The sequence below is a fragment of the Coregonus clupeaformis genome, chromosome 17 (genome assembly GCF_020615455.1).
Source record: "Coregonus clupeaformis isolate EN_2021a chromosome 17, ASM2061545v1, whole genome shotgun sequence".
NCBI classification, from domain to species: domain Eukaryota; kingdom Metazoa; phylum Chordata; class Actinopteri; order Salmoniformes; family Salmonidae; genus Coregonus; species Coregonus clupeaformis.
In genome coordinates this window covers 37942025-37957577 of record NC_059208.1, presented here as the reverse complement: position 1 = coordinate 37957577, position 15553 = coordinate 37942025, and the positions used below count along the sequence as shown (strand labels likewise).

The window sequence follows — 15553 nt, the reverse complement described above, 5'->3', positions numbered from 1 at the left end:
CTCGCCGTGTTTGGAGGAAGAAGAAGGATGAGTACAACCCCAAGAACACTATCCCAACCGTGAAGCATGGAGGTGGAAACATCATTCTTTGGGGATGCTTTTCTGCAAAGGGGACAGGACGACTGCACCGTATTGAGGGGAGGATGGATGGGGCCATGTATCGCGAGATCTTGGCCAACAACCTCCTTCCCTCAGTAAGAGCATTGAAGATGGGTCGTGGCTGGGTCTTCCAGCATGACAACGACCCGAAACACACAGCCAGGGCAACTAAGGAGTGGCTCCGTAAGAAGCATCTCAAGGTCCTGGAGTGGCCTAGCCAGTCTCCAGACCTGAACCCAATAGAAAATCTTTGGAGGGAGCTGAAAGTTCGTATTGCCCAGCGACAGCCCCGAAACCTGAAGGATCTGAAGAAGGTCTGTATGGAGGAGTGGGCCAAAATCCCTGCTGCAGTGTGTGCAAACCTGGTCAAGACCTAAAGGAAACGTATGATCTCTGTAATTGCAAACAAAGGTTTCTGTACCAAATATTAAGTTCTGCTTTTCTATGTATCAAATACTTATGTCATGCAATAAAATGCAAATGAATTACTTAAAAATCATACAATGTGATTTTCTGGATTTTTGTTTTAGATTCTGTCTCTCACAGTTGAAGTGTACCTATGATAAAAATTACAGATCTCTACATGCTTTGTAAGTAGGAAAACCTGCAAAATCGGCAGTGTATCAAATACTTGTTCTCCCCACTGTATGTGTGAATGTAATGAATGATTCTACTGTTGGAAGTGATCATTTCCCGATTTCGTGTACCATTCCAGAAAGGGTACTATTCAGAAGATGGTGCTTTCATAAAGCAGACTGGGAAAAGTTTGGTGGTCATTGCTTAAAGTCTGTTGGAGAGTTGTCTTTAGAGAGGCTGGTTGATGTATGTGCTGCCTCTGTGACCTATCTGATTTTGAGTGCTGTGAATGTAATTTATATGTACCAGAGAGTGAAGTGGGTGAGAAAAGGAAGGTGGTTCCTTGGTGGACTGAAGAGTGCATTGCGGCTATTCGAGAAAGAAATAGGGCTTATAGAGTGTTGCATAGGAATATGACTCCTGAGAATCTACTTGATTTCCAAAGGAAGAGAGCTTTAGTACGTAGGGTCATTAAGTCTGTCAAGAGAAATGCATGGAGACAGTTCTGCTTTACAATAGGCAGTACTGAGCTGGGGGATGTATGGTCTATGTTGAAGAAGATGACTGGAAGAAGCAGGTCCACTCGAATTCCAGTTTTGGTTGTGGGTAAAAAAATGGCTGTAACTGATTAAGAAAAAGCTGACTAGTTGGGGAAGACATTTGCTAGGGTACATAGAGGGGTTACTTTGGATGAAGTATATAAGCAATGTAGGTGTGAGATTTTAAATGCTCATGTTAATGTGTATAAGAAAAGGGATACTGTTGACTCTTCTTTGGATGCTTTTTTTACCATACATGAGATGTGTTCAGCGTTAATAGGCTGTGGATATACAGCCCCAGGTCATGATCAGTTGTGCCATGTAATGTTTAGGCATCTACCTGATGAGGTCATACATGTTCTCCTGGGATTATTTAATAAAGAGTTGGAGTGAGGGGGTTATACCCTCTGGTTGAATACGTGCAGTAATATTACCTTTTGTAAAGCCTGGTAAGGACCCTTCATGTTCTGATAGTTATAGACCAATAGCACTGACCTCTAACTTGTGTAAACTGATGGAAAATATTATAGTCAATAGATTGTCATATTTCCTGGAACATAGAGGTTTATTGAGTCAATGTAAAAGTGGATTCTGTAAAGGTAGATCTACTTTGGATGCATTAGTAAAGGTGAGCAATGAAGTTGAAAAAACTCTGGCTGCTGTCTTTTTTTACATTGAAAAAGCTTATGACACTATGTGGAGAGAAGGCCTACTGATTAAGATGGAAAGACTTGGTATTGGTGGGAGATTATATAACTGGGTTTTGGCCTTCTTATTTGATCGCATTTTCGAGTTAAAATAGGATCCATTTTATCTTATGCCTATGGTGTCGACAATGGCATTCCTCAAGGCAGTGCTATCAGTCCTATTTTGTTCAACATAATGATTAATGATGTGTTTTCGAATGTAGGTATGGGTATTGGGGCTTCCCTATAGGCTGATGATGGAGCTATTTGGAAGAGGGGAAGGAATGTCTCTCATGTGATCAAATCTATTCAACAAGCTATAGTGGATGTTGAAAGATGGTCGATTGACTGGGGTTTTAAATTGTCAGCAGCAAAGTCTTGTTGTATGTTCTTCTCGAAGAAGAACGTTTCTGATAATATACAATTGTTTCTGTATGGACAGCCAATGGGGAGGGTTTCTAAGTACAAATATCTGTGTCTATGGTTCAGTGAGCGATATACATGGAAAGGTCATAAATGTTGAAACAAAGTGTAAGAAGGTGATGAATCTTATGCGCTCAGTCTCTGGTTATGAATGGGGTGGTGACAGACAATTGTTGATGGATATTTATAGAGCTCTGATCAGGACGACAATTGATTACAGGTGTATAGTTTATGGAACAGTGGCGAAGACTTGGCTTCAGAAGCTGGACAGAATCCAGTATATAGCTTTAAGGATATGTATTGGTGCATTTAAATCAACATCTGTATGTGCCTTACTAGTGGAGGCAGGTGAGATGCCTTTGGATATACGGCGTAAAAAATTGTCATTGCTTATTAGGTTGAAAGGCTGTGAGGTTGAGCATCCCACTGCTACTGTTCTAGATGACTGTTGGAAATATACTAGTAGACAAGGCAGTGGTTTTGGTTGGACAGTTGGAAAGCTTGCTGATGAGAGTGGTTTTAGGGAGTTGGAGGTTGGCCCTTCTGAAGGAATTGATGTCAATAGTATATTTTGATATTGAAAAAGCATATACAGTGGGGAAAAAAAGTATTTTGTCAGCCACCAATTGTGCAAGTTCTCCCACTTAAAAAGATGAGAGAGGCCTGTAATTTTCATCATAGGTACACGTCAACTATGACAGACAAAATGAGAAAAGATAATCCAGAAAATCACATTGTAGGATTTTTTATGAATGTATTTGCAAATTATGGGGGAAAATAAGTATTTGGTCAATAACAAAAGTTGCTCAATACTTTGTTATATACCCTTTGTTGGCAATGACACAGGTCAAACGTTTTCTGTAAGTCTTCACAAGGTTTTCACACACTGTTGCTGGTATTTTGGCCCATTCCTCCATGCAGATCTCCTCTAGAGCAGTGATGTTTTGGGGCTGTCGCTGGGCAACACGGACTTTCAACCCTCCAAAGATTTTTTATGGGGTTGAGATCTGGAGACTGGCTAGGCCACTCCAGGACCTTGAAATGCTTCTTACGAAGCCACTCCTTCGTTGCCCGGGCGGTGTGTTTGGGATCATTGTCATGCTGAAAGACCCAGCCACGTTTCATCTTCAATGCCCTTGCTGATGGAAGGAGGTTTTCACTCAAAATCTCATGATACATGGCCCCATTCATTCTTTCCTTTACACGGATCAGTCGTCCTGGTCCCTTTGCAGAAAAACAGCCCCAAAGCATGATGTTTCCACCCCCATGCTTCACATAAGGTATGGTGTTCTTTGGATGCAACTCAGCATTCTTTGTCCTCCAAACACGACAAGTTGAGTTTTTACCAAAAAGTTCTATTTTGGTTTCATCTGACCATATGACATTCTCCCAATCCTCTTCTGGATCATCCAAATGCACTCTAGCAAACTTCTAGGGACACGTCTGGCACTGCAGGATTTGAGTCCCTGGCGGCGTAGTGTGTTACTGATGGTAGGCTTTGTTACTTTGGTCCCAGCTCTCTGCAGGTCATTCACTAGGTCCCCCCGTGTGGTTCTGGGATTTTTGCTCACCGTTCTTGTGATTATTTTGACCCCACGGGGTGAGATCTTGCGTGGAGCCCCAGATCGAGGGAGATTATCAGTGGTCTTGTATGTCTTCCATTTCCTAATAATTGCTCCCACAGTTGATTTCTTCAAACCAAGCTGCTTACCTATTGCAGATTCAGTCTTCCCAGCCTGGTGCAGGTCTACAATTTTGTTTCTGGTGTCCTTTGACAGCTCTTTGGTCTTGGCCATAGTGGAGTTTGGAGTGTGACTGTTTGAGGTTGTGGACAGGTGTCTTTTATACTGATAACAAGTTCAAACAGGTGCCATTAATACAGGTAATGAGTGGAGGACAGAGGTGCCTCTTAAAGAAGAAGTTACAGGTCTGTGAGAGCCAGAAATCTTGCTTGTTTGTAGGTGACCAAATACTTATTTTCCACCATAATTTGCAAATAAATTCATTAAAAATCCTACAATGTGATTTTCTGGATTTTTTCCCCCTCAATTTGTCTGTCATAGTTGACGTGTACCTATGATAAAAATTACAGGCCTCTCTCATCTTTTTAAGTGGGAGAACTTGCACAATTGGTGGCTGACTAAATACTTTTTTCCCCCACTGTATTACAATGTGGCGGGAAGGTCTACTGATTTAATTGAATGGAATGGGTTTTAGTGGGAGAATGTATAACTGGATTATGGATTTCTTGTTTGACCGAACCTTCCAGGTAAGGGTGGGATTGGAGTTATCAAGAGAATATGTGGAAAATGGAACTCCACAGGGTAGTGCTATTAGTCCTATCTTATTCACGTTGATGATTGATGATACTGTATCTTTGGAGATATTGGGCAGGGTATAAGGGCGGCGTTATATGCAGATGATGGTGCCATTTGGAAAAGGGGAAGGAATATTCCTTATGTAATAGAGAAAATGCAAGGTGCTGTTTTAGCAGTAGAATGGTCCTTATCATGGGGTTTCAAGTTATCTTTATATAAATCTTGCTATATGTTATTCGCTAACAAAAAAATTATGAAAATGAATATGGACTCAGAGATATTGTTATAGGGCCATCTGTGGCAATAGGAAATGTGCCACCGTGGTTTTATACAAGACTTGATTTTAGCAATAGTGGACCAATATATTAGTAATCCGTTTTATTCTTGTCTTGCAGTGTATACAGATGGTTCAAAGGATTCCATGAATGGGAAGACAGGAGCAGGTGTATTTATTCCTGAGTTCGATGTTGATCTATGTAAGAGACTAACTAATGATTTATCTGTATATTCAACAGAAATGGTTGCGATAATTGTTGGATTGCAATGGATAGAGGAGGTGCAACCAAGAAGAGTAGTAATATGTTCGGACTCTGCATCAGTTTTGTGTAGTTTAAGATCTGGAAAGTCAGAACGTGAGGATTTATGGTTAGAGATAATTAAGCTGTTGTTGGGGTTACAAGGAAATTGTATTGAAATTCAGTTCTGTTGGATTCCTGCTCATACAGGTGTTTATGTAAATGATATAGTAGATATAATAGCAAAAAGAGCAGTGGAAAATAATATTGTGGATATACAGGTGTAGTTGGGTAGAAGGGAAATTAAAACATTGATTTGGAAAAATGGGTTAGAGACAATGGGATGAAAGTAGTAAGGGCAGACATTCTTATAGTACAAGGAAATCTGTATGGGAGATGGTGTCATATAATGGGAACAGAAGGGAGGAGGTTATGTTGTGTAGGATGAGATTAGGGCATCTTTAAAATTGGTAGGGAAAAATGGTACTGGAATGTATAATGGATGTGCGGTAGAGGAAATGGTTGAACATGTATTATTTTGTGAAATGTATGATGTAGAAAGGGAGAGGTTGTTTGACAGGGTCAGAGAGATTGGATGGGAATGGGGCGTGGTTTGTATTTTGGGTGGGGGTGATGGGAGTAGTGAGGTTTGTAGGGATTTATTATATTAGAAACTCAGGGTTAGTTAAGAGACTATAGTGGTTTAGATGGGGTGGCAGGTAGCCTGGCGGGTAGGAGCATTGGGCCAGGAACCAAAAGGTTGCTGGATCGAATCCCTGAGCTGACAAGGTAAAAATCTGTTGTTCTGCCCCTGAGCAAGGCAGTTAACCCACTGTTCCCCGGGCGCCAATGACATGGATGTCAAATTAAGGCAGCCCCACCTCTCTGATTCAGAGGGGTTGGGTTAAATGCGGAAGACATATTTCAGTTGAATGCATTCAGTTGTACAACTGACTAGGTATCCCCCTTTCCCTTTTCCTGTAGATAGGTCGTGACCGCCCTCACACTCCAGTACAGTAGGTGGTGGTGTATGCACCTGTCAGTTGGTTGCGATTCGGCAATAAAATGTTGATGTACCTAGCAACACATATAGGCGAGATACAGACAGATAATATGCCCGCTACAGGTACACAATGGTGGATCTAGGGGCATACCGCCGAGAGAGCTAAGGTGGAGTGTTTTAAGAGTTATTTTGGGTCCAAACTGCTGCAGAAGACCCTTGATTTACCACCGCCAGCTGTCCTGCCAGGTACCACAACGCCAAGTCCTCATGTTTTCCTGGGAGATGCAGCTTTCCCCCTACATGAGAACCTTATGCGGTATGTTGATAATAGAATGTTGGAATCAAACTTGTTTCTAATTTCCCTTGTTACTGCATACATTTATGCACCTCTATATGAGAAGTGCCATTTTATCAAGGCATGTGGAATATGTTTCCTGGAAATGATATGGGGTTTTTGTTTACCAAATATGACAGTCTCATTACCTCTCATTCACAGGTGTCCATCTCAATAAAACTGGGCGTACCTGGAACTACTACCACTCGTTGTCGGAGAGTCAGAGAATACATTCGGCATCATGGCTGCAAGGATGTGGATTCTTGGACGCACAGACACAGTTTTTTTGTGTGCACTGTGAACCAGTAGTTTTAATCTAGTTAATAAAATGGAACCTGATTCTGGTACGTCTCAGTGTGCAGTAATTTAGATTAGATTGAACTACACCACAAGTAGAAGAAAGCATTTAAAGCCTGTGGAACACAGCTCTTCTGTATGTTGTCAACACTTTATGTTCAAATAGAATGCATTGAAACACCTTGTATTGAGAAGAAATGCCAACAGAGCTTTAACCACACAAATATAACTTTATTCTTGCTTCTGAAAGTAAACCACAATACCAAAATGTCTGCTGAGAACAGACATGTAAACAAGTGTCTAGTGTCTGACTCCTGAGATGTCTGAACAGAACAAGTTGTTAATTTCACTGTGGTCCCAGTCATTCGCGCCATGTACTCTTGAAGTCATGCACAAACTCATGCAGCTGGTGATCTAATTTCTCCCAGAGTTTTGGGGAGAGTTCATCCATGAAATCAGCTATAGGTGCCAGGACCCTGTGGAGAGGATGGGAAGAGGGGGGACATTAGGAGTGTCTGGGGAGCAGTGTGCATGGTGAGGAGAGGAGGAAAAGGGACAACAGAAGAGGGGAAATGGGATCAGAGTAAAGTCTGAAATTATTTTGATTTATTTACCTCTGGGACAAGCTGGTGGCTCGGTGCATGACATTGCAATGCCTTTGCGAGTGATGTGTCTGCAGCTCTTTTCTCCCTTCTCACACCCCTGCTACTACGCTGGCATCGTTGAGGAGCAAGCCAGTTGAGTAGGTCTTGGAGGTTGGCCCAGGGTAGTGCTTCCCAGGTCCTGCATGGAGATCTTTTCTAATTCTGCACTATAATTCAGTATGGGAGATGTGCTGGGCGCCGATCACCAGTCAGTACTGGGGGCAGAGGTAGTGCTTGGGGCCGATGAACAGGCAGTGCTGGGGCGCAGAGAACAAAACCAGGTGCTGTCTCCATTCACTGGTGTTTGTGCCTTGAAAAAGTAGAGGGCTATTTAGTACACACATATCCAAAACATTAATTAACTTCAAATATCATTAACCGAGACCACAATAGACTATCAGGGGTACTCAACTCTTACCCTACGAGGTCCGGAGCCTGCTGGTTCTGTTCTACCTGATAATTAATTGCACACACCTGGTGTCCCAGGTCTAAATCAGTCCCAGATTAGAGGGGAACAATGAAAAAAATGCTGTGGAACTGGCTTCGAGGTCCAGAGTTGAGTTTGAGGGAACTATATAATTTTGCAAACATTTGAGCAGAGTTGTGTAGTCCTGGCCTAGCTACTCAAACGTTTGCAACATTTTGACTAGCTGGACCTTGCTACCAAACTTTGACTTTGGTGTTACCAATGTGGGAAGTTTATGATTTTCTTTCTATGACAAAATTGTTTGATCAAAAGTTGTAAAGATCTTCAGTTTAGGTGGTTGGCTTGCTTTCCTTGCACGAGTATGCTGCTAGGACTAGCCAGCCAAGTAGCTGGCTAGCTATTTTTAGCAAAACATGGCTACTCTTTTCGTCTACTACAATAGAAAATACAACAAACCCCATCCTTTGGTTAAGACGGCATGTTGCTTTCAGTCTTCCCATGGCGAACAAGCCAGCAGCAACATTTCTGGAGTAGCATTTCCAGCAGCATCTCCACTGCAGCCCTTGTTTATTTTCTTCACCTTGACAAACTTGTTGCAAACCCTTCCGCACTTTTTCAAACAAGTGGTTGGGTCGGACCCCAGCGTCTCCACTATCTCCCTCAACGAATTTGCATTTACATGCTGATCTTTATATACTGAGGAGTCTTTCTGTCTGTAATAAAGCGATTTTGTGGGGGAAAACTAATTCTGATTGGCTGGGCCTGGCTCCCCAGTGGGTGGGCCTGGCTTCCATGTGGGTGGGCCCACCAATGGCTGCGCCCCTGCCCAGTTATGTGAAATCCATAGATTAGGGCCTAATGAATTTATTTCAATTGACTTATTTCCTTATATGAACTGTAACTCAGTAAAACTGTTGCATATAATGCATGGCTAGAATCATACTGGTGAAGGTACTTTTGTACCTCATCGGTCAATCGATGCTCAAAGTTGATGCTCGAAGTCTTTTGCCATGTTGAATCCACACTGAGTTTCGGGCTGAATTGACAAGAAGCAGAAACTCGCTTCACCCCTACAATTGACCAATCAAGGATGGCGGGGCGTAGAATTCGGCTTCCAAACTTTGGATGGGCCGTGAGATTTTTTTGGGTGTGCCCTATGGAGCGAGATACATGCCAAAAGGTTGAACGTACGTATCGTTAGGATTGTAAGAAAATCCATATGTAAATTGTTAGGATCGTCCAACTCATTAAATAAAAATTATTCGTCCAGTTCAAGGTGAGTAATCGCTGTTCTGATGTCCAGAAGCTCTTTTCGGTCATAAGAGACGGTAGCAGCAACATTATGTACAAAATAAGTTACAAACAATGCGAAAAAACACACAAAATAGCACGGTTGGTTAAGAGTCCATAAAACGGCAACCATCCCCTCCGGCGCCATCTAGCAACATGAAATCTTATTAAAATCTGTTCATATACACCCCCAGGAAGAATATGACACTTTAAAAAAAAGATTCTGACAAGCGAGCACTTAGATATGGTCATTTTCACATTTTCATGAATTCATAGAATGTTTGGGAATAACATATACTAAGGCATTTGTGAAAATTCGATAGCAATATAGAGTGGAAAAACGGCTGTGCGTTTGGACAATTAATAGACAAAGCAGTAAATAAAGCCTAATAAAAACATCTGTCTTTGTCACGTCTCCTCCCATTGCTCCCCTCCGGCGCTCTGATTCGCCGGTCTACTGAGCCACCGGTCTGAGCGCACCACCTCGGCAACACCGGAATGGAAACCCAACGCACCCTAATCACCTCAAGCACACCTGCACCTCATCACCACCCCTATTTAGCCCTGGACTGTTCTGGATGATGTTGTGTGTGATTGTTAAGCTTTGTGTCGTTTACGCTGTCTTTGTTATTTCTCTTGCTCATTGTTAAGTAAACCTTGACCTTGTTAATTCCTGTGTCTGCGTCCTGCCTTTTCGTATACTCAGTATGCGTCACAGAATCACACACCAAACGAAAATGGATGTAGCAGGAGTTTCCCAGTGCCTCGACCAGCACCAGCAGCAGCTTCCCAGTTGAACGCCGCCATGCAAGAAGTGCTAAAAACTCTGCATAATCTGCCCAGCGCTCCTGTTCCACCTCAGGTAGTGGCGAGTGCCCCCAATCCACCTGTTCCCATGCTATCACCCACTCCTGCGGGAACCCTCTCCCTATCGGAGCGCTATGACGGTAAAACTACTAAATGTAGCGGCTTCCTGCTACAGGTTTCCCTTTATCTGGCGCGTCAGCCTGGGGCATATCCATCTGACCAAGCCAGGATAGCGCTGGTGATTTCGCTTCTTAAAGGAAAGGCGCTGGATTGGGCCACGGCAGTCTGGGAAGGAGAGAAGGCAGTGGCGCTTCCCTACCCCACCTTCCTCGCTAGGTTCAGGGCGGTGTTTGATCATCCCACGGAGGGAAAGGACAGGGGTGAGCGTCTCCTCCATCTACAACAGAGAGCGGGGCCCGCGTCCGAGTACGCTCTGAGCTTTCGCACGGTGGCGGCGTCTTCCGGCTGGAATGAGCGTGCTCTGCGCATGGCCTTCAGGAGAGGCTTACGGGAGAATATCAAGACGGAACTCGCATGTCGGGACGACGAGATGGACCTTGATACCCTCATCACCACGTCCATCCGTCTTGACGACATGTTGAGAGAGAGAAGGCGTTCCCAACACCTTCCGGAGCCTCAACGCTCACCCCATCTGAGCTATGGAAGCAGCCCTGCTTCCGAGTCCTCACCCATGGAGGTGGGCAGCACCCCCTACACCACCACGGACCACAGATCTCCTGGCGGCTCCCTATCTAGGCAGTATGACTCCCGTCGTCGCTCCGTGAGTGTTACGTCAGCTCCTGTCACAAAACCATTGTTTTTAGTTCCCATAACGGTGACTGGTTATTCCTTCTCTTCCATTTCTACCACAATGATAGATTCCGGATCAGCGGGGAACCTTATAGATAGGGAGCTGGTCTCTGAATGGGGGTTGCCCACCGTGCCACTGCCATCTCCGCTACACGTCACCTCACTGGACAATAAACCCCATGGATCAGGCACCATTACGCACGTCACTCTCCCCATCACCATTCCCACACTACCGAAGCACCATGAGGAGCTGTCATTCCACATCGTCACGTCACCCCTTCACCGGATCGTCTTGGGATTGCCCTGGCTCAGACTACACAACCCCACCATCAATTGGAGCACCAAGAAGATCACAGCCTGGTCCACCTCATGCCGGAAGACCTGCCTGCCGGTGGTTTGTTGTTCCACGTCAGTGGAGAGTCCGGAGTCCGCCCTTCAGCCCAACATTCCACATGAGTATGCAGATCTCTCCGATGTCTTCTCTTCATTAAAAGCTACGTGTCTCCCTCCTCACAAATCAAATCAAGTCAAATTTTATTTGCCACAAGCGCCGAATACAATAGGTGTAGACATTACCGTGAAATGCTTACTTACAGCCCTTAACCAACAATGCATTTATTTTTTAATAAAAAAGTAAAATAAAACAACAACAACAAAAAAGTGTTGAGAAAAAAAGAGCAGAAGTAAAATAAAAGAACAGTAGGGAGGCTATATACAGGGGGGTACTGGTGCAGAGTCAATGTGCGGGGGCACCGGCTAGTTGAGGTAATATGTACATGTGGGTAGAGTTAAAGTGACTATGCATAAATAATTAACAGAGTAGCAGCAGCGTAAAAAGATGGGGTGGGGGAGGGGGGGCAGTGCAAATAGTTTGGGTAGCCATGATTAGCTGTTCAGGAGTCTTATGGCTTGGGGTAGAAGCTGTTGAGAAGCCTTTTGGACCTAGACTTGGCGCTCCGGTACCGCTTGCCATGCGGTAGCAGAGAGAACAGTCTATGACTAGGGTGGCTGGAGTCTTTGACAATTTTGAGGGCCTTCCTCTGACACCGCCTGGCATAGAGGTCCTGGATGGCAGGAAGCTTGACCCCAGTGATGTACTGGGCCGTACGCACTACCCTCTGTAGTGCCTTGCGGTCGGATTCCAAGCAGTTGCCATACCAGGTGGTGATGCAACCAGTCAGGATGCTCTCGATGGTGCAGCTGTATAACTTTTTGAGTATCTGAGGACCCATGCCAAATCTTTTCAGTCTCCTGAGGGGGAATAGGCTTTGTCATGCCCTCTTCATGACTGTCTTGGTGTGTTTGGACCATGATAGTTCGTTGGTTATGTGGACACCAAGAAACTTGGAGCTCTCAACCTGTTCCACTACAGGCGTGCTCAGTGCTCTTTTTTTCCCTGTAGTCCACAATCATCTCCTTTGTCTTGGTCACGTTGTGGGAGAGGTTGTTATCCTGGCACCACACGGCCAGGTCTCTGACCTCCTCCCTATAGGCTGTCTCATCGTTGTCGGTGATCAGGCCTACCACTGTTGTGTCGTCGGCAAACTTAATGATGGTGTTGGAGTCGTGCCTGGCCATGCAGTCATGGGTGAACAGGGAGTACAGGAGGGGACTGAGCATGCACCCCTGAGGAGCCCCCGTGTTGAGGATCAGCGTGGCAGATGTGTTGTTACCTACCCTTACCACCTGGGGGCGGCCCGTCAGGAAGTCCAGGATCCAGTTGCAGAGGGAGGTGTTTAATCCCAGTGTCCTTAGCTTAGTGACGAGCTTTGAGGGCACTATAGTGTTGAACGCTGAGCTGTAGTCAATGAATAGCATTCTCACGTAGGTGTTCCTCTTGTCCAGGTGGGAAAGGGCAGTGTGGAGTGCAATAGAGATTGCATCATCTGTGGATCTGTTGTGGCGGTATGCAAATTGGAGTGGGTCTAGGGTTTCTGGGATAATGGTGTTGATGTAAGCCATGACCAGCCTTTCAAAGCACTTCATGGCTACAGACGTCAGTGCTACGGGTCGGTAGTCATTTAGGCAGGTTATCTTAGTGTCCTTTGGCACGGGGACTATGGTGGTCTGCTTGAAACATGTTGGTATTACAGACTCAGTCAGGGACATATTGAAAATGTCAGTGAAGACACTTGCCAGTTGGTCAGCACATGCTCGGAGTACACGTCCTGGTAATCCGTCTGGCCCTGCGGCCTTGTGAATGTTGACATGCTTAAAAGTCTTACTCACATCGGCTACGGAGAGCGTGATCACATAGTCATCCGGAACAGCTGGTGCTCTCATGCATGTTTCAGTGTTGCTTGCCTCGAAGCGAGCATAGAAGTGGTTTAGCTCGTCTGGTAGGCTTGTGTCACTGGGCAGCTCGCGGCTGTGCTTCCCTTTGTGGTCTGTAATAGTTTTCAAGCCCTGCCACATCCGACGAGCGTCAGAGCCGGTGTAGTACGATTCAATCTTAGTCCTGTATTGACTCTTTGCCTGTTTGATGGTTCGTCGGAGGGCATAGCAGGATTTCTTATAAGCGTCCGGGTTAGAGTACCGCTCCTTGAAAGCGGCAGCTCTACCCTTTAGCTCAGTGCGGATGTTGCCTGTAATCCATGGCTTCTGGTTGGGGTATGTACGTACGGTCACTGTGGGGATGACGTCATCGATGCACTTATTGATGAAGCCAGTGACTGATGTGGTGTACTCCTCAATGCTATCTGAAGAATCCCGGAACATGTTCCAGTCTGTGCTAGCAAAACAGTCCTGTAGCTTAACATCTGCGTCATCTGACCAGTTCTTTATTAACCGAGTCACTGGTGCTTCCTGCCATAGTTTTTGCTTATAAGCAGCAATCAGAAGGATAGAGTTATGGTCAGATTTGCCAAATGGAGGGCGAGGTAGAGCTTTGTATGCATCTCTGTGTGTCGAGTAAAGGTGGTCTAGAGTTTTTTCACTCTTGTTGCACATTTAACATGCTGGTAGAAATTAGGTAGAACAGATTTAAGTTTCCCTGCATTAAAGTCCCCGGCCACTAGGCGCGCTGCCTCTGGATGAGCATTTTGTTGTTTACTTATGGCCTTATACAGCTCATTGAGTGCAATCTTAATGCCAGCATTGGTTTGTGGTGGTAAATAGACAGCTATGAAAAATATAGATGTAAACTCTCTTGGTAAATAGTGTGGTCTACAGCTTATCATAAGATACTCTACCTCAGGCTAGCAAAACCTTGAGACTTCCTTAGTATTTGATTTTGTGCATCAGCTGTTGTTTACAAATAGACACAGACCGCCACCCATTGTCTTACCGGAGTCAGCCGTTCTATCCTGCCGATGTAGCGTATATCCCGTCAGCTGTATGTTGTCCGTGTCGTCGTTCAGCCACGACTCAGTGAAACATAAGATATTACAGTTTTTGGGGCCCCGTGTAGCTCAGTTGGTAGAGCATGGCACTTGCAATGCCAGGGTTGTGGGTTCGATTCCCACGGGGGGCCAGTATGAAAGAATGTATGCACTAACTGTAAGTCGCTCTGGATAAGAGCGTCTGCTAAATGACAAAAATTTCTATGTAAAATGTTAATGTCCCGTTGGTAGGATAACCGTAATCTTAGGTCATCTAATTTATTTTCAAATGATTGAACATTGGCTAATAGGATTGATGGAAGAGGCAGTTTACTCGCTCGCCGTCGGATCCTTACAAGGCACCCCGACCTACGTCCACGATATCTCTGTCTCTTTCTCCTGCAAATGACGGGGATTTGGGCCTTGTCGGGTGTCTGTAGGATATCCTTTGCGTCCGACTTGTTGAAGAAAAAATCTTCGTCCAATACGAGGTGAGTAATCGCTGTCCTGATATCCAGAAGCTATTTTTGGTTATAAGAGACGATGGCAGAAACATTATGTACAGAATAAATTACAAATAACGCGAAAAAACACACATAATAGTACAATTGGTTAGAGGGCTGTTAAACGGCAGCCATCTTCTCCGGCGCCACTGACCTTCTGGAGGGTCAACACCCCCCGACGAGTCGTATTTACCCCCTTTCCATGGCGGAGACTGAGGCCATGGAGAAGTATGTGGCGGAGACCCTGAAACAGGGGTTCATCAGACGCTCTACCTCTCCTGCCTCCGCCAGCTTCTTCTTCGTGGCCAAAAAAGATGGAGGACTGAGACCATGCATTGACTACAGGGGGCTGAACGCAGTCACCACCAAGTACCAGTACCCCCTCCCTCTGGTTCCGTCGGCCATCGAGCAGCTACGAGGGGCCCGTTACTTTACCAAGTTGGACCTGAGGAGGGCCTACAACCTGGTCCGAATCCGGGAAGGAGACGAGTGGAAGACAGCATTCAGCACTACCTCAGTCCTCTATGAATACTGCGTCATGTCCTACGGCCTCGCCAATGCACCTTAATAATAATAAATAATAATATGCCATTTAGCAGACGCTTTTATCCAAAGCGACTTACAGTCATGCGTGCATACATTTTTGTGTTCCAATCCTTCATCAATGACGTGTTCCGGGACATGCTGAGTAGACAGGTGGTGGTGTACATCGATGATATCCTGACCTACTCGGCTACGTTCGAGGAGCACGTCCAAGCTGTCCTACTCCGCCTCCGGGAACACAACCTTTTGGTGAAATGGGAGAAATGCGAATTCCACCAACAGGCCATCTCCTTCCTGGGATACCGGATCAGTCCTCAGGGGGTGTTCATGGAAGGAGTGAAGACGGACGCTGTCAGGTCATGGCCAGTTCCCACCACCATCAAGGGCCTACAGAGCTTCCTGGGCTTCGCTAATTTCTA

At 45.1% G+C, this 15553-nt stretch overlaps 1 long non-coding RNA gene across 1 annotated transcript; it reads right to left on the bottom strand.

Annotated features, from left to right (window-relative positions):
* Positions 1 to 7006: 7006 nt before the first annotated feature.
* LOC121585553 lies at positions 7007 to 8505 on the bottom strand. The gene is made up of 3 exons (XR_006003866.2): positions 8318 to 8505; positions 7405 to 7744; positions 7007 to 7266 (listed from the first exon to the last, which is right to left on the bottom strand). It is a non-coding gene; the product is annotated as an uncharacterized LOC121585553 (long non-coding RNA).
* Between the last annotated feature and the right edge of the window lie 7048 nt (positions 8506 to 15553).